The following is a 27,587-nucleotide window of genomic DNA, read 5'->3' on the forward strand; positions in this document are numbered from 1 at the left end:
ATGAGGGTCACAGTCTCTTAGAAGGGGAAATAAGCAGACGGGAAATAGAAAGAGTCATCTCTGACCTCCCCTACCACAAATCACCCGGGGAGGATGGATTCCCGGCGCAATTTTACAAATGGGTAGGGAAAGAGGAGATCAATATCTTACACGAGGCACTAAACAAAGCCTGTTCAACACAGACACTGGGGGCCATATCCAATAATGCCACAATAGCCATCATACCAAAACCTGGGAGAGACCCCCTGTTGTTTGGCAGTTATCGACCCATATCTCTTCTAAACGGAGATATCAAAATCCTAGCAAGTGTCCTGACTAACAGACTACGCAAAGTTATACCGTCCTTAATCCACCAGACACAAGTGGGGTTTGTACCGGGCCACACCTCTAGGAACCATCGGCGCACCCTGTGTCACACCCTATGGACCTCAAAGGACTTACCGGAGACAGCACTGGCCTTGTCCTTAGACGTCGAAAAGGCATTTGATCGCATAGAATGGCCCTACCTGTTTACGGCCCTGGAGAGATTTGGTCTGGGAGACAAATTTATTTCAATGGTGCGGCTGCTTTATAGCCAGCCCGCGGCTAGAGTCAATTGTGGAGGCTTCCTCTCGGACCCCTTCCCTATCCGTAGAGGTACACAACAGGGCTGCCCCCTCTCGCCCCTCTTATTCCTGCTGGCAATGGAGCCCCTGGCCGCAGCCATTCAATCCTCCCCCGTTATAACTGGCCTTCCACTACCCGAAGGTATTTCCAAAATCTACTTATATGCAGATGATGTCCTATTAACTCTCACGGACCTAGAACGCTCCATACCAGCTCTGCTGAAGGTCATCGAGGGATTCGCAACGCTCTCCGATTATCGCATTAACTGGGATAAGAGCGAGGCGCGCCCCCTCTCGCAAGTAACCACAAAAGCAGCACTCCTAGGTTACCCATTCCGCTGGACGTTAAAACGCCTTAAATACCTGGGAGTGCTAGTCAATCCGGGCCTGGTGCACATGGTGGCGGACAATATCGATCCCCTCATTGCACGGACGAAACTTGATTTTGCAAAATGGACCCAGCTGGGCCTTTCTATGTGGGGCCGAGTACAGGCGGTCAGGATGGTCACGGTACACAGCTTCACCTATATTCTGGGACTCCTTCCCCTACAGGTGTCCCTTCACATGCTACAAAGCATAGATGCACTCATCAGGCCATTTGTATGGGGCCCAATGCGACCACGACTATCGCCTGCCAAGCTCCTAGCCCGTTGCTCCCACGGGGGCATGGGACTTCCATCGGTGGAGCACTACTCATTAGCACTACAGTTGTCCCAACTGTCCCATACATTGTCCAAAGCGCCAGACCCGCCTCAGTGGATCGCAGTGGAAAGGCAGCTGTTATCTGCGAATGAGGGACTTGGGGGACCCTATCGTGACGACCTCCCATCTGCCAACTCGGTGAACCCTATTTTGAAGGCGACCAGAGCAGCCTGGCGAAGGGCGCACCGGCTGCTTGGGGTCCATCCCCTCATCCACGCGCAGGCACTTTTGTGGCGCAACAGCAGACTTCGGATAGGTGGTGAGGTGCTCAATTGACCGCAGTGGAGGAGAGCCGGCATCCTCACTTTTTCTCAGATTCTGGAAAATGACGCGCTCAAATCCTTCCCCAGGCTACGGGAGGAATTCAATCTCCAGCCGAGCCAAGAGTGGAGATACTTACAGCTCAAGCAATGTATCTCCCAGGGGACTGATACTATCCGACGGGGGTCCCAGGCCTCACCCATGGTGGCCTACCTGCAGCAGTGGGGGCTACATAAGGGAGTTATTGCAGGTCTCTATGACCTAATCATCCATCAGCTCCACTCCCAACCTCTTTTGGATAAGTTACGTTTACAATGGCAAACCCGATTGCAACAGACCCTAGACCCAGACGACTGGGAAGACATCCTAGAAGCCTTGGACAGAGGTACCCAGGAAGCACGTTTAAAGTTCTGCCTCTTTAAGGTCTTGCACGACTGGCACTGGTCCCCAGCGAAACTGCACAGGACAGGGCTCCTCCCGCATGCGAAGTGCTGGCGATGCCCAGAGACATCCTGCGACTTAAAACATATCTTAACTGACTGCCCACTCCGGGACATTGTGAGTTCCACCCTTAACCAATCTATGTTGCTTCCGTCACCACTCCCCCCTCCCTCATACTCTTACAAGACACAACCTCCCTTCCAGAGCTCTCCAGAACGCACAAAAGACTGCTACACACTGTATTAGCCACCGCAAAAATATGCATACTCTGTCACTGGCGATCAGAGGCCTCCCCAACCCCGGAAGAATGGATTATAGCCATGACCCGCACGGCCACGCATGAAAGAACCATATATAATCTGCAAAACCAAGCTCAAATATTTAACTAGGTGTGGGCTCCCTTCCTTACAGCGGGATGATCGTAGATCACTGGAAACCACCTGCCCCCCTTCCCTACTTTCCTCCCCCTTACCTATTCCCCCTCCTTCTCTTTTCTCCCTCTTTTTCTCCTCACTAGCCCCCCTTCTCTTCTTCTCTTTTTTCTTCCTCTATTCCTTAACTTCACCAGAGCCTAGATGTCAGAAAGTAGCCTCTTTCTAGCCTTGTTACCCCCACTTTTGGCCTCTTTGTGAGTGTATGTCAGGGTGTTTTCACTGTCTCACTGGGATCCTGCTAGCCAGGGCCCAGTGCTCATAGTGAAAACCCTAGGTTTTCAGTATGTTTGTTATGTGTCACTAGGACCCTGCTAGCCAGGACCCCAGTGCTCATAAGTTTGTGACCTATATGTATGTGTTCCCTGTGTGATGCCTAACTGTCTCACTGAGGCTCTGCTAACCAGAACCTCAGTGGTTATGCTCTCTCTGTACAAATTGTCACTAACAGTCTAGTGACCAATTTCACCAATTCATATTGGCATACTGGAACACCCTCATAATTCCCTAGTATATGGTACTGAGGTACCCAGGGTATTGGGGTTCCAGGAGATCCCTATGGGCTGCAGCATTTCTTTTGCCACCCATAGGGAGCTCTGACAATTCTTACACAGGCCTGCCACTGCAGCCTGAGTGAAATAACGTCCACGTTATTTCACAGTCATTTACCACTGCACTTAAGTAACTTATAAGTCACCTATATGTCTAACCTTTACCTGGTAAAGGTTGGGTGCTAAGTTACTTAGTGTGTGGGCACCCTGGCACTAGCCAAGGTGCCCCCACATTGTTCAGGGCAAATTCCCCGGACTTTGTGAGTGCGGGGACACCATTACACGCGTGCACTATACATAGGTCACTACCTATGTATAGCGTCACAATGGTAACTCCGAACATGGCCATGTAACATGTCTAAGATCATGGAATTGTCACCCCAATGCCATTCTGGCATTGGGGAGACAATTCCATGATCCCCCGAGTCTCTAGCACAGACCCGGGTACTGCCAAACTACCTTTCCCGGGGTTTCACTGCAGCTGCTACTGCTGCCAACCCCTCAGACAGGTTTCTGCCCTCCTGGGGTCCAGCCAGGCTTGGCCCAGGAAGGCAGAACAAAGGACTTCCTCAGAGAGAGGGTGTTACACCCTCTCCCTTTGGAAAAAGGTGTCAGGGCTGGGGAGGAGTAGCCTCCCCCCGCCTCTGGAAATGCTTTCATGGGCACAGATTGTGCCCATTTCTGCATAAGCCAGTCTACACCGGTTCAGGGATCAACCCCAGCACTGCTCTGGCGCGAAACTGGACAAAGAAAAGGGGAGTGACCACTCCCCTGACCTGCACCTCCCCTGGGAGGTGCCCAGAGCTCCTCCAGTGTGCTCCAGACCTCTGCCATCTTGGAAACAGAGGTGCTGCTGGCACACTGGACTGCTCTGAGTGGCCAGTGCCAGCAGGTGACGTCAGAGACTCCTTCTGATAGGCTCTTACCTGTGTTGCTAGCCTATCGTCCTTCCTAGGTAGCCAAACCTCCTTTTCTGGCTATTTAGGGTCTCTGCCTTGGGGAATTCTTTAGATAATGAATGCAAGAGCTCATCAGAGTTCCTCTGCATCTCGCTCTTCACCTTCTGCCAAGGAATCGACCGCTGACTGCTCTGGACGCCTGCAAAACCGCAACAAAGTAGCAAAGACAACTACTGCAACCTTGTATCGCTGATCCTGCGGCCTTTTTGTCTGTTTTCCTGGTGGTGCATGCTGTGGGGGTAGTCTGCCTCCTCTCTGCACTAGAAGCTCCGAAGAAATCTCCCGTGGGACGACGGAATCCACCCCCTGCAACCGCAGGCACCAAAAGACTGCATCACCAGTCCTCTGGGTCCCCTCTCAGCACAATGAGCGTGGTCCCTGGAACTCAGCAACTCTGTCCAAGTGACTACCACAGTCCAGTGACTCTTCAGTCCAAGTTTGGTGGAGGTAAGTCCTTGCTAGACTGCATTGCTGGGTACCGCATGATTTGCAGCTGCTCCGGCTTCTGTGCACTCTTCCAGGATTTCCTTTGTGCACAGCCAAGCCTGGGTCCCCAACACTCTAACCTGCAGTGCACGACCTCCTGAGTTGTCCTCCGGCGTCATGGGACCTTCTTTTGTGACTTCGGGTGAGCTCTGGTTCACTCTTCTTCGTAGTGCCTGTTCCGGCACTTCTGCAGGTGCTGCTTGCTTCTGAATGGGCTCTTTGTCTTGCTAGAAGCCCCCTCTGTCGCCTCACGCAATTGGCAACATCCAGGTCCCTCCTGGGCCACAGCAGCATGCAAAAACCCTAACCGCAACCCTTGCAGCTAGAAAGGCTTGTTTGTGGTCTTTCTGCACGGAAATACATCTGCAAGCTTCTTCACGACGTGGGACATCCATCCTCCAAAGGGGAAGTTCCTAGTCCTCTTTGTTCTTGCAGAATCCACAGCTTCTACCATTCAGTGGCAGCTTCTTTGCACCCACAGCTGGCATTTCCTGGGCATCTGCCCACTCCCGACTTGAGTGTGACTCTTGGACTTGGTCTCCTTGTTCCACAGGTACTCTCGTCTGGAAATCCATCGTTGTTGCATTGCTGGTGTTGGTCTTCCTGGCAGAATTCCCCTATCACGACTTCTGTGCTCTCTGGGGAACTTAGGTGCACTTTGCACCCACTTTTCAGGGTCTTGGGGTGGGCTTTTTTTCTAACCCTCACTGTTTTCTTACAGTCCCAGCGACCCTCTACAAGGTCACATAGGTTTGGGGTCCATTCGTGGTTCGCATTCCACTTCTGGAGTATATGGTTTGTGTTGCCCCTGTACCTATGTGCTCTCACTGCAATCTACTGTGACTGTACATTGCTTGCATTGCTTTCTATTGCTATTACTGCATATTTTTGGTATTGTGTACATATATCTTGTGTATATTTGCTATCCTCATACTGAGGGTACTCACTGAGATACTTTTGGCATATTATCATAAAAATAAAGTACCTTTATTTTTAGTATATCTGTCTGTTGTGTTTTCTTATGATATTGTGCATACGACACTAGTGGTATAGTAGGAGCTTTACACGTCTCCTAGTTCAGCCTAAGCTGCTCTGCTAAGCTACCCTTTTCTATCAGCCTAAGCTGCTAGACACCTCTCCTACTCTAATAAGGGATAACTGGGCCTGGTGTAGAGTGTAAGTACCCCTTGGTACCACTACAAACCAGGCCAGCCTCCTACATTGGTTGTGCAGCGGTGGGATAAGTACTTGCAACTACTTACCACTTTGTCATTTTGTACTTTTCATAAGAGAATAATATACAAAACAAGTTCAGTGTATGTACACCTAACCAAAAAGTTTTGCTTTTCTTCTCTTACTCTTTTGCTAAGTGCTGAAAAGTACCTCTAAAACTTTCAAAAATTTCATAAAAAGTTGAAAACGTTTTTTTTCCCTGTTCTTTAAAGAGTTCTGAAACTTTTTCTTTCTTTTTCTGTCCCTTAAACCTTCTCTGTCATGTCTGGTACAGGTCAAACTGTGGATCTGACCAGCACTGCTTATGACCACCTTAGCTGGAAAGGAGCAAGGAGTCTCTGCATTGAAAGAGGTCTAGGGGTAGGGAAGAATCCCTCTAGAGAATTGTTAGTTAATATGCTCACTGAAAATGATAAGACCTTAGCTGGCACATCTGGTGAGAGATTAGCTGATGGTTCACACTCTGATTCTGGGGTAGCCCCAGTTAAATTGTTAGAAGGGAACCTTCCCAACCTGCCCCGTAGCAGGCCACCTAGCAGGGCTGGTACTGATGTGAGTTCTCATCACAGTATAGAGGTTACTCCTTTAGGCCAGGTTGTTAGAGTGCCATCTGTTAGGGACAGGTCTCCCTCTGTTCATTCACACCATTCTTCTGTGTCAAGGCATGCCCAACCCACCCACCCTGAAGACAGAGTGTTAGAAAGGGAACTCAATAGATTGAGAGTGGAAGAGTCCAGACTGAAGCTCAAGAAGCAGCTGGATCTAGACAGGGAAGCATTTGACTTAGAAAAAGAAAGACAAAGGTTGGGGTTTGGACCCCATGGTGGCAGCAGCAGTATTACAGATAGTAATCCTGTAAAAGAGCATGATTCTAGGAATCTGCACAAGATAGGTCCCCCTTACAAGGAGGGGGATGACATTAACAAGTGGTTTGCTGCACTTGAGAGGGCCTGTGTTGTACAGGGGGTCCCTCAAAGTTAGTGGGCTGCTATCCTACGGCTATCTTTCTGTGGAAAGGGTAGGGATAGGCTCCTTACTGTGAAGGAAAGTGATGCCAATAATTTTACAGTTCTTAAGAATGCACTCCTAGATGGTTATGGCTTAACCACTGAACAGTACAGGATCAAGTTCAGAGAAACCAAAAAGGAGTCTTCACAAGACTGGGTAGACTTTGTTGACCATTCAGTGAAGGCCTTGGAGGGGTGGTTACATGGCAGTAAAGTTTCTGACTATGAAAGCCTGTATAACTTAATCCTGAGAGAGCATATTCTTAATAATTGTGTGTCTGATTTGTTGCACCAGTATCTAGTGGACTCAGATCTGACCTCTCCCCAAAAATTGGGAGAGAAGGCAGACAAATGGGTCAGAACAAGGGTGAACAGAAAAGTTCATACAGGTGGTGACAAGGATGGCAAGAAGAAAGATAGTGAGAAATCTCAGGATAAGCATGGGGACAAGAGTAAAACCAAAGATCCTTCTTCAAATCCTAAACACTCTTCAGGGGGTGGGGATAAAACACATTCTTCCTCTTCTTCTCAACTCACACACATTAAAAAGCCTTGGTGCTTTGTGTGTAAAAACAGAGGCCATAGGCCAGGGGATAAGTCCTGTCCAGGTAAACCCCCTGAGCCTACCACCACTAATACATCAAGCTCTAGTGCCCCTAGCAGTAGTGGTACTAGTGGTGGGACTGCTGGCAACAGTCAAGCAAAGGGTGTAGTTGGGTTCACTTATGGGTCCATCATAGAAACTGGGGTAGTCAGTCCCAAAACAGTTTCTGTCACACCTAGTGGCATTGGCCTTGCCACACTGGCTGCTTGTCCCCTTACAATGGATAAGTACAGGCAGACAGTATCAATAAATGGTGTTGAGGCTCAGGCCTACAGGGACACAGGTGCCAGTATCACTTTGGTGACTGAAAACCTTGTGGCTCCTGAACAACACATCATTGGACAACAGTATAAGATTATTGATGTCCATAACTCCACTAAGTTTCTTCCCTTAGCTATAGTTCAGCTTAGTTGGGGTGGAGTTACTGGCCCTAAGCAGGTGGTAGTATCACCTAGCTTACCTGTAGATTGTCTCTTAGGTAATGACCTAGAGGCCTCAGGTTGGGCTGATGTAGAGTTTTATACCCATGCAGCCATGCTGGGTATCCCTGAGGAATTGTTCCCTCTCATTTCTACTGAAATGAAAAAGCAAAGGAGAGAAAGCCTGAAAACTCAGGATCCCTCTCCAACAACAGTAAAAAGGGTATCACTGTGTCCCCTAACCACCCTACCATTCAGGATACCATTCCTGTGGTGGGAGAAACCTCTCCTGGGGTGGCACCTGGTCCAAGGGAATCATCAGCTGGCATAGCTGTACTCCCTGAGGTGGAAGTACCTCTCTGCAGGATAACTAACATTGGTGAGAAAAAGAGCACCATTTTAGTTAACATGGAGCATCCCTCCAACCCTCCCAGAGAAACTTTATTGCAGAAACCCTGCACTGCCTCACAACACTTAGGACAGCATCCCTGCCCTAGTGTGGAGCTCATAGGACAGCATCCCTGCCCTGCTCCAACTAAAGAGAAACAGAATCCCTGTTCTCTCTTCCAGCCATATGGACAAAGTTTTTGCCCAGCTATGGCTCTACTGAGACAGCATCCCTGTCTGGCATTTTCATCACTACAAATAGGTTCAGTGGACAATTCCCACTCCTCTAAATTAAAACTTACTGATAGAAACTCTGAAAATATATCTTCACATTGTTGCTTAGCTAAAAAACTTCAAACAGGGTGGTTTACATCCCCACAGGGAAGTAACCATATAGTGGATGATAAAGGGAGTAACCAGTCTATTGCAGAGCTACTCTCTACTTATCACCACTTAGACAATAAAGTCTCAACTGGCCAAGGTTAGCCTTATTGTCCTTCGTTTGGGGGGGGTTGTGTGAGAAAGTAGCCTCTTTCTAGCCTTGTTACCCCCACTTTTGGCCCAGGAAGGCAGAACAAAGGACTTCCTCAGAGAGAGGGTGTTACACCCTCTCCCTTTGGAAAAAGGTGTCAGGGCTGGGGAGGAGTAGCCTCCCCCAGCCTCTGGAAATGCTTTCATGGGCACAGATGGTGCCCATTTCTGCATAAGCCAGTCTACACCGGTTCAGGGATCCCCCAGCCCTGCTCTGGTGCGAAACTGGACAAAGGAAAGGGGAGTGACCACTCCCCTGACCTGCACCTCCCAGGGGAGGTGCCCAGAGCTCCTCCAGTGTGCTCCAGACCTCTGCCATCTTGGAAACAGAGGTGCTGCTGGCACAATGGACTGCTCTGAGTGGCCAGTGCCAGCAGGTGACGTCAGAGCCTCCTTCTGATAGGCTCTTACCTGTGTTGCGAGCCTATCCTCCTTCCTAGGTAGCCAAACCTCCTTTTCTGGCTATTTAGGGTCTCTGCTTTGGGGAATTCTTTAGATAATGAATGCAAGAGCTCATCAGAGTTCCTCTGCATCTCTCTCTTCACCTTCTGCCAAGGAATCGACCGCTGACTGCTCTGGACGCCTGCAAAACCGCAACAAAGTAGCAAAGACGACTACTGCAATCTTGTATGGCTGATCCTGCGGCCTTCTCGACTGTTTTCCTGGTGGTGCATGCTGTGGGGGGTAATCTGCCTCCTCTCTGCACTAGAAGCTCCGAAGAAATCTCCTGTGGGATGATGGAATCCTCCCCCTGCAACCGCAGGCACCAAAAGACTGCATCACCGGTCCTCTGGGTCCCCTCTCAGCACAACGAGCGTGGTCCCTGGAACTCAGAAACTCTGTCCAAGTGACTCTAACAGTCCAGTGACTCTTCAGTCCAAGTTTGGTGGAGGTAAGTCCTTGCCTCCCCACGCTAGACTGCATTGCTGGGTACCGCGTGATTTGCAGCTGCTCCAGCTCCTGTGCACTCTTCCAGGATTTCCTTTGTGCACAGCCAAGCCTGGGTCCCCAATACTCTAACCTGCAGTGCACGACCTCCTGAGTTGTCCTCCGGCGTCGTGGGACCTTCTTTTGTGATTTCGTGTGAGCTCTGGTTCACTCTTCTTCGTAGTGCCTGTTCTGGCACTTCTGCAGCTGCTGCTTGCTTCTGAGTGGGCTCTTTGTCTTGCTGGACGCCCCCTCTATATCCTCACGTAATTGGCGACATCTGGTCCCTCCTGGGCCACAGCAGCATCCAAAAACCCTAACCGCGACCCTTGCAGCTAGCAAGGCTTGTTTGCGGTCTTTCTGCACGGAAATACCTCTGCAAGCTTCTTCACGACGTGGGACATCCATCCTCCAAAGGGGAAGTTCCTAGTCCTCTTTGTTCTTGCAGAATCCACTGCTTCTACCATCCGGTGGCAACTTCTTTGCACCCACAGCTGGCATTTCCTGGGCATCTGCCCACTCCCGACTTGAGTGTGACTCTTGGACTTGGTCCCCTTGTTCCACAGGTACTCTCGTCTGGAAATCCATCATCGTTGCATTGCTGGTGTTGGTCTTCCTGGCAGAATTCCCCTATCACGACTTCTGTGCTCTCTGGGGAACTTAGGTGCACTTTGCACCCACTTTTCAGGGTCTTGGGGTGGGCTATTTTTCTAACCCTCACTGTTTTCTTACAGTCCCAGCAACCCTCTACAAGGTCACATAGGTTTGGGGTCCATTCGTGGTTCGCATTCCACTTCTGGAGTATATGGTTTGTGTTGCCCCTGTACCTATGTGCTCTCACTGCAATCTACTGTGACTGTACATTGCTTGTGTATATTTGCTATCCTCATACTGAGGGTACTCACTGAGATACTTTTGGCATATTGTCATAAAAATAAAGTATCTTTATTTTTAGTATATCTGTGTATTGTGTTTTCTTATGATATTGTGCATATGACACTAGTGGTATAGTAGGAGCTTTACACGTCTCCTAGTTCAGCCTAAGCTGCTCTGCTAAGCTACCCTTTTCTATCAGCCTAAGCTGCTAGACACCTCTTCTACACTAATAAGGGATAACTGGACCTGGTGCAGAGTGTAAGTACCCCTTGGTACCACTACAAACCAGGCCAGCCTCCTACACTAGAAACTGCTCCCTCCTATCTCCTCTAGAAGCCTTTTTTCGTAGATTCTTCTCTCTGAGCCAATGGAAGAACACTTAGTGGTCGAGTGAAGACAGAAGATCTAAGTCCCAATATCCTGATTGTGCAACTACCTTGACAACGTACAGGTCTAGGGTATACCATCGTCTTGACGTTATGACCTTCAAGGTAAAGATGTCCTGCCGGATATGGACGCCCTACGGTACATGCACCCTATGACCTGTTCCCAATTTAGATGTCAACACAGCGAGGAGCCCACCCTCTACCCCTAGGGAACCAGATGACCCTGCATCCCTGCCCTCACCACCCGACTAGCTTACTTATTTGCTTACTCTCCCTATCCTTTCTCGCCTATACCCAGAGTGTCCTATGACACAACACTTTGTCTACTCTCCATCTCTTATCTCTTATCCCTACCTATACCTTTTCTTCTGTGCTTTCTCTTCTCCCCCGGGTCAGTAGAACATGTTTTCAAACCACGAATTACAATATTCCACTGTCTTATCCACTTTCCTTATCCTTTAATGTACAATTGTTCACAGATGCCGGGACTTCGATCCCACCTGGATTTTGTACTGTATTGCAGTGTTTACAATAAAATCTTAGAAAAAAAAAAGAAACAATAATAGGGTTCCTACACGAAACTGAAAGTCCAGCTTCCGGTCTTTGGGAACCAAAATTGTATCCCAAAATGCCTCATATTTGCACATATTTTTCTGATCAGTAAAATCATGTGATAATTTGGAATGAAGTGCTGCCCCCAGCTCCTCAGAATCTACCACCCTCCAGTACTGTTTTTAAGGTCAAGTTTCGATGGAAAGTGAGCAATACTTGGAGAATCCCAAAGCTCAATGAGCTCATGCATGTGAAGTGACTGTTTAATATATCTGAGCCAATGAATGTTAAGGGAGTAATCAGCTTCCATTATGGCCTGCAGGGCTACAGTATAGGGGGCAAGCTGTGGTGTAGTCCAGAGCCATCTCCAGTACAAGAGAGGGCGTAAGCGGGATTTATAACTTATGCTCCTCTTAGTGCCCAGGTGCTTGAATAAAAGAAGCAATGGAGTGCTCAAAGGAAGAGAGACAAGTTTTCTTAGGAAAGTATTCTCAGTAGTTGATATCTCTTGGCCTTTGGCATGGCCCCATAATTCTGCACCATGAAGAGCAGAGCTCACAGCCTTGGCTTCATAGCTCTGGAGTACTGGACAAATTGGCTTAGTGGAAGACAGGCCAAAATCCTTAATCAAAACCCCCATAATTTGTTTTTGCTTCAATACCTGCTTAGCGATGTGTGGCTTCCAAGACATGTTCTCTGATAGCATTAGTCCAAGATAGCCAAACAAGTTCACCTTCTCATGTGGACTTCTTCCAAGTGTAACCTTCCCTTTAAAAGATCTTTGGGGATTGAACGCCATCATTTTTGTTTTGGAGGTGTTGATTGCCAATCCCCGAGCAGAGCACGATTCCTCAAAACACGTCAGGAGTTTCCGTAGACGACTCAGAGTCTTAGATATCAAAAGGGTGTCATCTGCAAATAGCAAGGCCAGAACTTTATGTGTACCTAGAAATGGTGCATCTGCCTGCACCTTGACTAAGGAAGAAACAATGTCATTAATATATAAGGAGAATAGAGTTGGAGCAAGGACACACCCTTGGCATACTTCCCTCGACATTGGAATCTTATCAGTGAACTGTCCCAAGTCACCCCACCTAACACGTGCGTAGTTACGCTCATGGAGCCGTACTAACAAGGTAACAATGTTACCGGGGATTGCCATCCCAGAAAGAACTTCCCACATCTTTTGAGGTACTAAGTCAAATGCAGATTTTAAATCAACAAAGGCAACATACAGATTCCATTTACCAATAAAAAATGGCTTCCAATATAGAAGAAAAAACCTAAAGGCCTGCGAAGGTCAGCTTGCAATGGGCTAAGAATATCATGCTCTGACATCCAGTCCTGAATCTTCCCCAAAGTGCAGTGGCAGAAGACTTTCTGCACACAGTCCAGTAGGCTTATTGGTCTATTGTTGCAGCGTATGGCTCTATACCCTTTCTGAAAATGGGATTACAACAGCACCCTGTAGGAAAGTACCATCTTCCTTGGCATGTTACCCCCATTTTTACCTGTATGTCAGTATGTTTTTGCCTGTCTCACTGGGATCCTGCTGGTCAGGACCCCAGTGCTCATAATTTATGGCATAATGTGTATGCCTGTGTAGTGCCGAACTGTGTCACTGAGGCTCTGCTAATCAGAACCTCAGTGCTTATGCTCTCTCTGCTTTTAAATATGTCACTGTAGGCCAGTGACTCCATTTACCAATTTCAATGGGCATACTGGACCCCCCTTAAAAGTCCCTAGTATATGGTACCAAGGTACCCAGGGCATTGGGGCTCCAGGAGACCCATATGGGCTGCTGCATTTCTTTTGCCACCCATAGGGAGCTCAGACAAACCCTTACACATGACTGCAATTGCAGCCTGCGTGAAATAGTGCACACACTATTTCACAGCCATTTTTACTGCACCTAGGTAACTTATAAGTCACCTACATGTCTAACCTTCACTTGCTGAAGGTTAGGTACAAAGTTACTAAGTGTGAGGGCACCTTTGCGCTAGCAAAGGTTCCCCCACATAGTTCAGGGCCATTTCCCCGGACTTTGTGAGTTTGGGGACGCCATTACACGTGTGCACTACATATAGGTCAATACCTATATGTAGTTTCACAATGGTAACTCTGAATATAGCCATGGAACATGTCTAAGATCATGGAATTGTCCCCCCATTCCAAATCTGGTATTGGGCAGCCAATTCCATGCATCCTGGGGGCTCCACCATGGACCCCCAGTACTGCCAAACCAGCTCTCTGAAGCTTGCACTGCAGCTACAGCTGCTGCCACCTCACAGACAGGGTTCTGCCCTCCTGGGGTCTGGGCAGCCCCGTCCCAGGAAGGCAGGACAAAGCATTTCCTCTGAGAGCAGGGTGTTACACCCTCTCCCTTTGGAAATAGGTGTTACAGGCTAGGGAGGGGTAGCCTCCCCCCGTCTCTGGGAATGCTTTGAAGGGCACAAATGGTGCCCTCCTTGCATAAACCAGTCTACACCGGTTGACGACTCCCCTGTCCATCACCACCCCAGGGTCAGAGCTCCTCCAGTGTGTCCCAGACTTCAGCCATCTTGCTTTACAAGGTGTGGGGGCACTCTGAAGGGCTCTGAGTGGCCAGTGCCAGCAGGTGATGTCAGAGACCCCTCCTGATAGATCCATACCTGATAAGGTAGACAACCCCCCTCTCAGGGCTATTTAGGGTCTCTCATGTGGGTTCTCTTCAGATTCTGCTTGCAAGTTCCTTTAGGAATCCTCTGCAACTACTTCAGACTATTCTGACCTCGGATCAACTGCAGCCTGCTCCAAGAAATGCTGTAACTGCAAGAAAGTGTCTACGAGAGACACTTTTCTTCAGCAACCTCAGCTCCAAGTCAGCAACTGCAACTGTTTCCACAGTGTGCATGCTCTGGGGACTACCTGTCTTCATCCTGCACCAGAAGGACTGAAGAAATATCCTATGGAGTGACAGAGTCACTCCACTGCTCCAAGCAGGCACCTTACAAGATGACGACTGGTACCCTGGGACTCCTCTCACAGCGACGAGAGTGCTCCTAAGGACACAGAAGGTGGACATCATTGACATAGACTGTCCTGAGGTCCTACTGACGCAATTTGGAGGAGCTAAGACCGTGCCTTCCCTGAGAGCGACGGTACCCCTGTGTACTGTGGCTTCTTCGCCTCCTGAGGCATCTGTGCACGCTTTCCAAAAGTCCTTTGGGCACAGCCTGGCCCAGGTCCCCAGCACTCCATCCTGTGAGGCTCAACTCGCTGAGTTGTTCTCCGGCGGCGTGGGACCTTATTTTGTTGTGCTGTATTAACTGTGTTTTGCACCTCCTTTGAACCCAGGTCCTGCGGCTCCTGGGCATGCTGGCTAGCATCCTGAGGGCTCTCTAAAGTGCTGTGAGCCCCCTCTTCCTCCTCACAAAGGGTTGAGGCCCCCAGGTCCCTCATGGGTCCATCCAGCACCATTTTGACGCAAAACACTCTTTTGTCGTAGCCAAGGCTTGTTGGCGCCTTCCAACATGAAATCTCATCTGCAACAATCTTCGCGCCGTGGGACATCTTTTGCATCATGCACCAACCCGCTGGCATCTTCCTAGGGTGCAGTTCTGCAGTCTTCGACTAACTGGGGACTCTTCTTTTGCACCCTCTTCTGGGTTGGCAGGGGCTCCTGTCCTTCCTGGAACTTCGCTGGACTTCTGGACTTGGTCCCCTTCCTTTCCAGGTCTTCAGGTCCAATAATCCAGCAGTTTTTCTTTGCAGACTTGGTTGCCTGCTGCAAAATCCCAACGACGGGGTGTAGTTTGTCCTAAGGAAACTTGCAGTAATTTACTCCTGCTTTTCTGGGCTCTGGGGTGGGGTAATTTACTTACCTTTACTGTATTCTTACTGTCCCAGCACACACTACACTTGTCTAGGGGGTAATTTGTGATTTGCATTCCACTTTCTTAATATATGGTTTGTGTTGCCCCTAGACCTATTTTCTCCCATTGCATTCTATAGGATTTCCTACTGTTTGCATTGTTCTATGACTATTTACTTGTCTAATTTTGCTGTCTAATGTATATATTGTGTATAATACCTACCTCCAGAAGGAGTATTGTCTCTATGATATTTTTGGTACTGTGTCACCCATATAAATACCTTTATTTTTGGTAACACCGAGTATTGTCTTTACTTGTGTATAAGTTCTGTGTAACTATAAGTGGTATTATATGAGCTTTGCATGTCTCCTAGTTCAGCTTAAGCTGCTCTGCTATAGCTACCTCTATCAGGCTAAGCTGCTAGAACACCACTACATTTCACTAATAAGGTATAACTTGACCTGGTAAAAGGTGTAAGTACCCAAGGTACCCACTACAAACCAGGCAAGCCTCCTACACACCCTTCCATGTCTCAGGAATTGGTGCCCTCGCTGCTGTTTCATTGGATAAGATAGTGATGTATCTCGACCACATTTCAGTATCCATTAGGAACAAATCTGCCGGAACGCCATCTGGGCCACACACTCTGCCGCGCTTTAAAGTACCTAATGAGTACAATACATCCAAAAGAGTAAACAATTTTTGTGATAAAGGGCTTGGAGTTTGATCGGTAGTTGTACTCAACACCTTATCAGATTCACCTAGTATACTAAGATGATCATCCAAATACATTTGACTAAAGTGGTCCCCAATCTGCTGCAGCTATGCTCGTTGTGACATTCAATATATAATTATCAGGGCCACCAGTGGCCACAGACCAGAATTTAGTGCAATTCTTCTCATGCGAAGCATCATTTTGTGCTGCCCACCACTTATCATCTTGCTCGCGTTTGACTTTACAAATAGCATTCTTATAAGACTTCTAGCTCTACGGATAGCCACTGCATCAGATTTGATGGCCTGGATCAAGAGTTTATTTGAAGCTCGACATTCCTTGTTGAACCAATTATGTTTTTCTCTACACCTACCACCATCAGAGTTAGTACCTGCTATGAAGTGGGCCTTAATGCTTGAAAAACATTGGCAATGAGATCCAGTTATTTGCTCGCCAGTGATTGCAAGGCCCACCTCTAAATTTGCCAATGATGTCCTCAAAGCAGCATTCGCAAAGCTTTTAATATCCGGGCGTGCTGATACCTTACTCCACTTTAAGTGGCGCTTATCATTAGTCATATTTATACCAGATGATAATATAGTGGGGATATTTGATTACACAGGGCAGACATTTGGACCAAGAGCGGATTATGATCACTCTCTCTTCTCTCAATGACTGTCAAATCAATAACTAAAGGCCTGAATCTTATATCAACTAAACAATAATCGATTCTACTTGTGTGGTTAACCTTATTGTAAGTATGACAGCCCTTTGTGTCATATTTTGTCCTTCCATTGAGTGCTCTAATCCCAAATTAAATAGTCAAGGTTTTAACTCGACAGCAACTTGCGTCCACCTTTTAATTGGTGGACTGTCCAAGGAAGGCACGGACCACGCCCTATCCTCCTTACAGGTAAACCCAAGGTCATCTCTTTTTTCATGATCATCAGCTACATAGCAATAAGGGCTTTGCCCAACCTTTCCACCATGCCTCTCCTCTGTACTGACTCCTAGATACTGCTCCGTTTCCCACCTTGTCTACCTTCTCTGAAAGAAATTAATATATGGTAATCTTATATTACCACCATTCCATAAAAAATATATTATTTCTAATCTCCTACTTTCCTCTGATCCTCCTGTGCTACATACATACTTGTGTAGATTTAAAGGTACAATCAATGATATAACGCTTCTTTCTCACAATAACACAAGTATTTCACACAATTGTTATCACAAGTGCAGTACTACACTTGTGTTGCTAAAACTTTCATAATTTCAAAATTGTTCATGAATACATCTAGTCTTAACTACTCTAACTAATTATTACAACCTTGAAAAGGACCCAGGCCTGTGGATCAATGAGGGTTAAAACCTGTGTTGGCTGTCTGTTCTCCAGCATTTCTATGAAGGGCCAAATTTGAAAAGGATACAAGTCAACAGTGAACTGATTCTGTCATAGGTATGATATCCAACACTTGCTTACTATGTACAACTAACTAGCAATATTGCTGCCTTGATCCCATTTGTTTGAATTCTGGTGATTTACATTTAATAGGTTATAGGAGAGTGGGCCGTATCTGTGTAATAGGAATGCACATACACACTAGCCAGATCTAAATATTGGCAAGTTAATGGGACACTGAGGCCCTCATTACGATTCCGGCGGGCGGCGGAGGCCGCCCGCCAGAATTCCGCCCTCCATAATACCGCTCCGCGGTCAGAAGACCGCGGAGGGTATTATGAGTTTTTCCCTGGGCTGGCGGGCGGTCTCCAAAAGACCGCCCGCTAGCCCAGGGAAAAACTCCCTTCCCACGAGGATGCCGGCTCGTAATAGAGCCGGCGGAGTGGGAAGGTGCGACGGGTGCTGTTGCACCCGTCGCGTATTTCACTGTCTGCAAGGCAGACAGTGAAATACATTTTGGGGCCCTCTTACGGGGGCCCCTGCAGTGCCCATGCCGTTGGCGTGGGCACTGCAGGGGCCCCCAGGGGCCCCGCGACTCCCCCTCCCGCCATCCGGTTCCCGGCGGGAGAACCGCCAGGAACTGGATGGCGGGAGGGGGAGTCGGAATCCCCAAGCCGGCGCAGCAAGCTGCGCCGGCTTGGAGGATTCCTTGGGGGCAGCGGGAAACCGGCGGGAGACCGCCGGTTTCCCTTCTCTGACCGCGGCTAAGCCGCCGCGGTCAGAATGCCCCGCGGGGCACCGCCGGCCTGTCGGCGGTGCCACTGCGTCCCGCGGCCCTGGCGGACGTAATCCGCCAGGGTCGTAATGACCACCTGAGTCTTGTAGAGCCTTTTTTTAAGCAGATGTTCACTTTCTGTTCAGCATTCTTTCTTCATTTTACAAATGGAACAGGCATAATGTGGTATAAAGGCAAATACACAAATTGCTAAGAAGGAATCACTGCAGTGGAACATTGATCTCAATTGACACATTAATGTTCCCAAGCATAACTGATTCTAAAACAATCTTGAACTGCAAGATGTTAGCTCTCCGAAATTTGATAGTACCATTAAAAACTTTAGAGAATCCTTTTGTAAGTTTAAAGTGAGTTAAATACTTCCAGACCAGAAACCCACATTACTGCTAATAGAAGTTGCAGATTGCTGAACATTTGTGTTTTGTGAATCAGTTCTTTTGACTATCCTTGTGGAGATTTCAGATGAATTTATAGAGTTCTGCTGAATTTCATCCATTACAGGAATTAAAAGAAATAGAATACTAACTGGTAGGTTGCAGTAACCGTTCACTTCAGAAAAGTAGCAATTTGGCAGCATTCCCAGTGACCCCAGATGAATTTTTATTGCTCTTTATTAATGAAGTGCTAAACCCGGAAAGATATACAGCAATGTCTACACCAACTTTGATGAAAAACTACAGCTAATTTTGAAGTAAACCCTAATTTTGTACTGCATTTACCAAGATACAAAGTGGAAAACTGTGTTGGGATGTGAAGCAGTGTGCTTCCATCCCCACGTCTGTTTACAAGGCTTCCTAAGTCAGCAAGCTGACGAGCTTTGGAGATGCATCAGTGTGCTTGTGAGTGGTACTGTGACCTGAAAGGAATTTGATAGCATTTCCTGCAACCCAAGATATATTTTCTTTGCTCTCTACTGTTTCTGCTCTGTATTGATGATGGGATAAACCCAGAAACACGTCTAGAGATATAAAACAATGTCTGCACCAACTTTGGTGAAAACCTACAGCTAATTTTGAACCACGTGCCAATTGTGTACTGCATATACCAGGATGCAAACAACTCATTGTGCTGGGATGTGAGGCACTGTGCTCCCAACCCCCTTTCACTTCAGAAAAGTTATTAAGATGAGGCTACATACTTCCTTGTTGAGCAATACATACTTTCTGTTTCGTTTTCTTTGAAAGCTTATTATTTTTACAATGAGTGGAGGTTTCTGTTCTGTGCATTTGTGTTGGCTTTTGCTTCACAAACAATGCACATTCTTATGGAATTTCTGACTGAACCACATGAGGATCACTGGGATTTCTGAATGTACTGTACTATCTGACATGAGATGTCTGAATTTACTTTTCTCTCATCAAACTCAAAAAGGTCCAATCCTAATAGTGATCTGACAGGTGACAATGGTGTGTATGACACTCCTTTTTTTAAGACATTACTATTCACCAAAGCCATTTCTAGCCCTATACCTTGTGATTTGTGGATAATGCATGCTTAAAGCAAGACACAGCCTTTCACATTTACAAATCTTGTGCTACAACATGTAGTTTGTTTGGATTCATTTAGCTTGTCATATTGAACTGACACTGTTTCAAAATTGTTTGGGTATGTGACAAACTGAGCCACGTTTCCCATTGCACCATTTCCACCAACCATCATCCAAACTTAAGTCATCATTATGAGTGTTTTGGGGGGAATAAGCGCTATTTATCACACCAGATAAAATCTGACTCACTGTGACTCAGATTTTATCAGTTATGGTAACTGGCTCGTATTCACAATTTTTGGGGAATAATATGGAGATTTTCCTGCTTACCTCACCATAATTCATATGTGATGGAAAATACTCTGTTTTCACCTGTTATGTTTTAGCAGGTTTGAGCTGCCAAAAGTGAATAGTGGGTGAGGTTTTCAACTCACTGTGCAATTACCAGATGTGGTAAATACCACTGTACTTAGAATTCTGATCTGTGTGCAAACAGTGCTTTGTACTGAAAGTCGGAAAATACCAACCTACTCATCAGAACCTTAACATGTGTTTGTAAAATTGCACAGTAATTGATACACAAACTTTTTTCTATGTTAGTACTAATCTAGCTGTGTGAGAAATTAATATTTCTAGTAATCTAGTATTTTTACATGTTTTTTGGCATAATGGTGAATAAAATCCTTCTTGTTCCATCCAGTTAATAGATTTAAATGTAATGATTTCCTGTTTATATAACTGCAGAATGGTTGAATAAAACATTTTTCACAATATCCAATGTATGCATGAGGCACAGAATTTCCATTTTATTTCTTTCAGCAACTGTTCCATTGTTCTTGGAGCTGTAGTTGAAGTGCTACATAAGTCTTGGCAAGAATATAAATATCTGACTGTATTTCTTCATATTTCACACTTTTAGCCTGATTATATTCAAGAAAGGTTTTAACAATTTGGGAGGGAATACCCTATGACTCAAAAACCTACTTCTAATTAGGTAAAATCAAAGTTCTGAAAAAATCTCTTCTCCTTCCCTGTAGCTATGGCACCCGCCTTAGTCACTCACTAGGGAAATACATGTTGGGGTTCAATCAGAACCAACAGTTTTAAAGAAAAAAACACAATGCAAGAAAATTCACAATGCAAGTTAGCACAATTGAATGAGCCAAAAGGCACCAAGATCACAAAAATAGTTTAAAGGGAACCAGAGATAGGAATTGTTCAGTTTTTAGGGCAAAAGAGCAAGGAAAAGGTAAAGAACCAATCAAAAGTTAATATTCACAGTTCATGCCTGATTGTATGGCCAGGGTGTGGGGGGCATGAGAATCTGACTAGGGCCCACTGAATGATCAAGACTGGAGTGAGGCACTGGCCGCCCCACGTGAGGCAGTCATCACCTCCCACTTTCGACTGATACATTTCAAATTGGCACATAGAACGTACCTCGAACAAACACAACTCTGAAGAATGGCTTGATCCCCTCAGGTTGATGCTTGTGCTGCGAACAGATTTGCTACAAACTTACTGGCAAAGTCTTGCCCTTCTGACCTACTGAACATATGTCTTTGATACCCTGGAAAAGGTACTGGGATGACCTGTCACCAGAGACCCCAAACCAATATTACTGCATGTTATAGAGGGCATTGAGGGGAACAGATATCGCAGAGCTTTACTGTGGATGGGATTAGTGATAGTGAATAGGGACATCACCCAGGGATGGAAGTCACTTTTGGCTCCTCCCACTACTAAATGGACCAAGTGCAGGGGCCACTGTATGGCCCTCGAGAGACTGAACTAGCAAGCATATGGATGTCCAAAAAACCTAAAGATTTAGCAGGGGTGGGCTGACTTCAGAGGTATTACCCTGAAACCCTGGCTGGCCCCACTCTGGATCTTACATAGACACCTAGAAGCACACATGGAGGGAGGCAGCTAAATATCATGTTCACACTATTCTTTAGACCTTTTGGATGGGAGTAGGACTAAATGTTCTCACCTTGTACAGTATCAAAGTGGAATATGGTACCGTGCAATGTCTTATTGTATAAGATCTATAATGTTTAATTTGGATCTCATGGGTTGATCGAGATTTTCTGAAAATCAATAAAAAGATGTTTGACAAAAGAGTTTATGCTCATGGTTGACTGCGACCTAGGTGCGATTTCAAGCTGACCACAATAGAGCAGAGATGGGATTCAGGAAGTGGGTGGTCCTAGAGAAATTTTCTACATTGGAGCATAATCTCTCAAATGGAAGGCAAAATGTTCAAGTTGGGCAGGGCCCATGGTTGTGGCCAGAGAAGGTCCCTTGAAGTTGGATACTTTTTCATCCAGTTCCTATTGAGGCTGTTGTTCTTGATACTAAAAGCTGCAAGAAGAAAAAACCTGGATTTCATAATTGCAGAGGTTGCTTTGAGGATCAAACAGATTTGCCACCTCATCCTGGTCCAGTGTTTAATCTTCAGACTTAGTCATATTTTTGGAAGTCACAATTCTCCAGTGGGGTAAGGCTGGAAGCTACAGTGAGGCAGGGCTACATGAGGGCAACTATTTTCACCATACGGTCTTAATAAACCAGTTTTCAGGGCAGCAAAAAACTCAGAGTGGGAAGGTCCCGGTTTCCTTGCCCTCCATTGGTGCGACTTTCCTGGGTAAGGATGTTGTCATGGTTCTCCGAAGGTGGGGAAGTGAAAAAAGACTGATTCCCAACAGTTGCAATGTTGTAGAAAATGTCTTCATTGTCAGTTCTGCAGCCACATGCACCTCAAGGCAGACTTCTAGGCACCAGCATTACTCTCCAGCCAGGACCAGTCTCCTTTGGTGATTTAGATGACTGAATTACTGGTCCTTCTGCTTTTTTGTTTCCCTGAAGCAAGTCAACTGGAGGTTAACAACTTGTCATTTGGAGAGGAGTTCTAGTTCCTGGGTACCTGCAGGATTCAGGTCACCTTGAGTTATTTTAAAATATTTACTAACATTGTTTATAGAACCACCATGTTCAGCTTACAAATTGATTATTCACCTATGTATGCAAGGTTTACAGATCAACAATATATAAATACAACTTGAGATCAATCCGGGGGCCAAAGGCCAAACCATGATGTCAGATCAGCAGCACTGAGGTGTTAAAAAAAAAAGTATGAACAATAGGCTAATATCTAAACAACCTAGGATTCTTTTAGATAAAATGAAGGGGAGGGTGTTGTGTGGTTGAGAAAAACAGTCTTAACATTAAAGAGGTTAGAGAGGAGGGACTGTCATAGAAGTTAAAGAAGACCAAATAGGTTTAAAAACAAAGGTTTGAACTGGCATTCGATAAATGATTTGTTCATGGGAGGCAGCCTCGTTCATGTCATTCATCTAGTCTATGTGGAAGAGTGGGAACCATTGTTTCCACAGCCTAAAGACAGGAAATAGTGGCCACAGACAATGGCAGGTCCACCTATCTCTTAGCGTGGTGATCAAGATCTGGTACTTCAAAGGTATCATAAAGAAAAGGAGCGAGTTGCAGGGTTAAGTTATTGCACAATTCAAACTCCCAATACCCTGTTCCTAGAAAATATGAGTAAACATGCAGGATAACACTAAATGTAGTACTTCACCATTTTATTTACTACATCTCAAACGTTCCTGCGTCCTAGTGAGCTTGGCTGCATGCAGTTTCTGAGGGGACCATGTCAGTCATGGAGTAATTTAAAATAAATGAGCTTCAATCATGCTTCTCAGATGTCCCTGTCTTGAGACTACAAAATCTCAGACCAGTCAGTATCAGAGTATTCTGTCCAAAGCTTAGTGTGTCACTTTACCTGGTTACCTGGAGGTATGTTCTGAGTGGGCATGAATGAGGATCTTCTATGAGTGCCATAACCCTGAAATGATTCCTGTTAAGGAGTTCCATTTTCAAATGTAACATTAATTCTGAAAGAGGGCATGCATTATGCATGCATTTTGCAGACAGTATTTCAATTGTACATGTTTCCATTCCTATTGAATCACCAATCAATATTTGACTTTCAGGGTCACAAAAACATTTTAAACCCTCTGCATCCCAATGAGGGTCCAACATCCTGATACCTCACTCAACCTGAGGGTTACGGTGTATAATTTGTTCATTGATTTGGGTATGATTGTTGTTAGACCTGGCATCCTTGTTGTGGTTTCCCTCTAAACTTTTGCCTTCAAACCTCCTGCTTTTGCTGAATTTGTTTTTGGTGGCCTAAGGACTCAGCATACTTTACCAGTGCTAAAGTGATTGTGCTCTCTGCTTAAAACATGGTAACACTGGCTTATACCCAAATGGCATACTTCAATTACTTATAAGACCCTAGGAAAGTGCACTATACATGCCAAGGGCCTATAAATTAAATGCTACTATTGGTCTTGCAGCACTGACTATGCCACCCATTTAAGGCAACCTTTGAAAATGTTACAGGCCTGCCATTGCAAAGCTTGTGCATGCAATTTAATCTGCAATTTCAACCTGGCAAAATAAACCTTTGCCAGGCCCAAATCCTTCATTTTTAATACATATGAGTCACCCCAAAGTTAGGCCCTGGGCAACCCCAAGATCAGAGTGCAGTGTATTAAAAATGTTGGACGTGTACTTTTACGTTTTACATGTCTAGGTAGTGAAAAACCCTTAAATTAATTTTTCACTATTGCAAAGCCTATCTCTCCAATAGAATAACATTGGAATTGCCGTTTTACATTTTATAGGTGTAATTTCCAAATTGAAAGAGATAACAGGATTGTTGTTTGGTATCTCTGGAATCCTAATTAAATATCCTAACTTATGGTGATCTTTGATTTGAAACTATGGGGGTGATTCTGACCCCGGCGGTCTTAGACCGCCGGGGCCAGGGTCGGCGGGAGCACCGCCGACAGGCCGGCGGTGCCCCGCAGGGCATTCTGACCGCGGCGGTAAAGCCGCGGTCAGACCGGCAACACTGGCGGTCTCCCGCCAGTGTACCGCTGCCCTATTGAATCCTCCAAGGCGGCGCAGCTAGCTGCGCCGCCGAGGGGATTCCGACCCCCCTTCCGCCATCCAGTTCCCGGCGGTCCGCCCGCCGGGAACCGGATGGCGGTAGGGGTGGTCACGGGGCCCCTGGGGGCCCCTGCAGTGCCCATGCCACTGGCATGGGCACTGCAGGGGCCCCCGTAAGAGGGCCCCTACAAGTATTTCACTGTCTGCTTGGCAGACAGTGAAATACGCGACGGGTGCAACAGCACCCGTCGCACCTTCCCACTCCGCCGGCTCGATTACGAGCCGGCATCCTTGTGGGAAGGGAGTTTTTCCCTGGGCTGGCGGGCGGTCTTTTGGCGACCGCCCGCCAGCCCAGGGAAAAACTTAGAATACCCTCCGCGGTCTTTCGACCGCGGAGCGGTATTTCGGAGGGGGAAGTGACTTAGAATGACCCCCTATATGTCTGAAAATGCCACTTTAAGTAGGTGGGCATTTTCTTCCCTTTGCCATTTGGTGCCTGCAGCCTGTCTCTGATCACATGAATAGGTGTAGTTGGCAGTTGGGTGTTGTATATTCATCCTAGACAGCCCCACACAATAGGAGCTTACGTGTGATTGGATGGGCCTTCACTGGCAGAATGGGATGGAGGAGCTGGGCCCAGTCCCACTTACACCTGAACAGGCTCTGTCCTGCCTCCACACAAAGCATACACCCTGTAGTTAAGCTGGAGCTCGTATCAGGAAGGCAGGGCACCAGTGCACTTCAAAGGCCTGACTCTAGACATTTGTTTGCCACTTCAAAGTCACAACTGTTTATCAAAGAAGAATCTCGGACACCATCACTTCAGAATACTTTTGGACCAGTGGATTGTCTGCCAAGAAGAAGTAATGCAGTGCTGCTACAAGGACTGCCACTCTGCTGGATGGCTGCTCTGAAGGAACTGCTGCCCTGTTGTGCTGACCAGCTGCTCTCTTGCTTAGATGAGAAGAACTGGACCTGCATCATTTGAACCCAGAACACACTAAGGGGGTTATTACCTGTCATCAGGCAGGTCGCTCCCCCCATATGCCACGCAGCCCCCTCTGGGTTGAACCTCCGTTGCTGCTTTTGCCGCCTGACTACTCGCTCCCTTTTTTCTGTACCCCTGCGCTTGGCATCTGTGCCACTTCGTTTTTTCATTCTGTGTCCCTGTGTTTTGCTTTCTGTACCCCTGTGCTCTGTTGTCCCTCTCCCGCCGTCTTTTCCCGCCATTTTTCTCCGGGTTTTCCCCCGGGTTTTTCCCCAGGTTTTTCCCTTGCTGCTGAGCCCTTGCTGCCCCGCCCCCTTCACTCCCATTGGCCGCCCAGCTCCCACCTCCCAGCTGCTCCTCCCTCCCTTTGCCCTCATATGGAGGCCGCGAAGCGGGCGCGCAGCGGACGCGCGCAGCGGATGCGCCGCTGGCGCGCCGAAGGCAAGCCCGTCTGCGCCTGGACCGCACCCAGCACCAGAACCCCTGGAACCCGCACCCCTGCAAGGCCAGACTGCACTACAACGCAAGCACCCTCCACGCACTCAACACCAGACAAGACCACCCCTGCTACCGGGCCACCCCGAAACGCACCCAGGGGCCTTTCACCTGCCAGAACTGCAGATTCACCAGCATCCAACCCTCCACACCACCAGCCAGAGAACCCAACCACCTCTGCTGCATCCTCCTCAACACCCGCTCCGCTTGCAAGCACGCCATCGAACTTTGGGACCTCCTAGACTCCACCGACGTCGCCTTCCTGACGGAGACCTGGCTGAACGCCACCTCAGCACCAGACATCGCCATAGCCATCCCACAGGGCAACAAGATCTCCCGCAGAGACCGCACCAACAGAGTGGGAGGAGGAATCGCCATCATCCACAAAGACTCCATCAAAATCTCAACAAACAGCGATGACACCCTCACCACCGCCGAGCACATGCACTTCCAGATCCACACCGACCCCAACACCACCCTCAGAGGAACTCTCATCTACAGACCTCCCGGACCCCGCCCACAGTTCAGTGACACCATCGCCGACCTCATCAGCACCCACGCCCTCGCTTCCACGGATTACATCCTCCTCGGAGACCTGAACTTCCACCTCGGGAAAAACAACGACGCCAACTCCACCGCCCTGATCGACAACCTCGAACTCAAACAGCTCGTAACGACACCCACTCACGCCGCTGGGCACACGCTCGACCCTATCTTCTCTGCAAGCCCCCACGTCTCCTTCAACCACACCACCGAACCACACTGGACTGACCACAGATGCGTCCACTTCACCTTCAGAAAACCCACCACACACCACCACACCCAACAGCTACCACGCCGCTGCTGGGGCAAGGTCACCGAGGACCAACTGACTACCGCCCTCGCCCTGAGACCACCCACCGACCCCACCGACCCAGACACCACCGCAACCAACCTCACACAGTGGATCACCGACTGCACCAACACCCTCGCCCCTCTCAAGACCTTTAAAACCAACCACACCAACAAGAAAGCCGCCTGGTTCACCGAGGACCTCCGGATCTCCAAGCACACCTGTCGGAAACTGGAGAATTAATGGCTCCACGACCGAACACCAGACAACCACACAGCCCTCAAGAGCGCCACCCGCAAACATCACCAAATGATCAGGACCGCCAAGAAGACCGCCTTCAAGGACCGCCTAGACAACAACGCACACAACACCAAAGAGCTCTTCAGCATCGTGAAAGAACTCTCCAACCCCAGCTCCATCACCAACGACATCCCGCCATCTCAAGACCTGTGCGACTCCCTGGCCAACTTCTTCCACCGCAAGATCACCGACATCCACAACAGCTTCAACCCCGACCCCCCGCACCCACCACCGAGTCCACCACCCCTGCGACTACCACCCTCACTAGTCGCCTGACCGTCTGGTCCAGCGTCAGCGACGAAGACACCATCAAAACCATGAACTCCATCCACTCCGGATCCCCATCGGACCCCTGCCCTCACCACGTCTTCAACAAAGCCA

The sequence above is a fragment of the Pleurodeles waltl genome, chromosome 4_1 (genome assembly GCF_031143425.1).
Source record: "Pleurodeles waltl isolate 20211129_DDA chromosome 4_1, aPleWal1.hap1.20221129, whole genome shotgun sequence".
NCBI lineage: Eukaryota > Metazoa > Chordata > Amphibia > Caudata > Salamandridae > Pleurodeles > Pleurodeles waltl.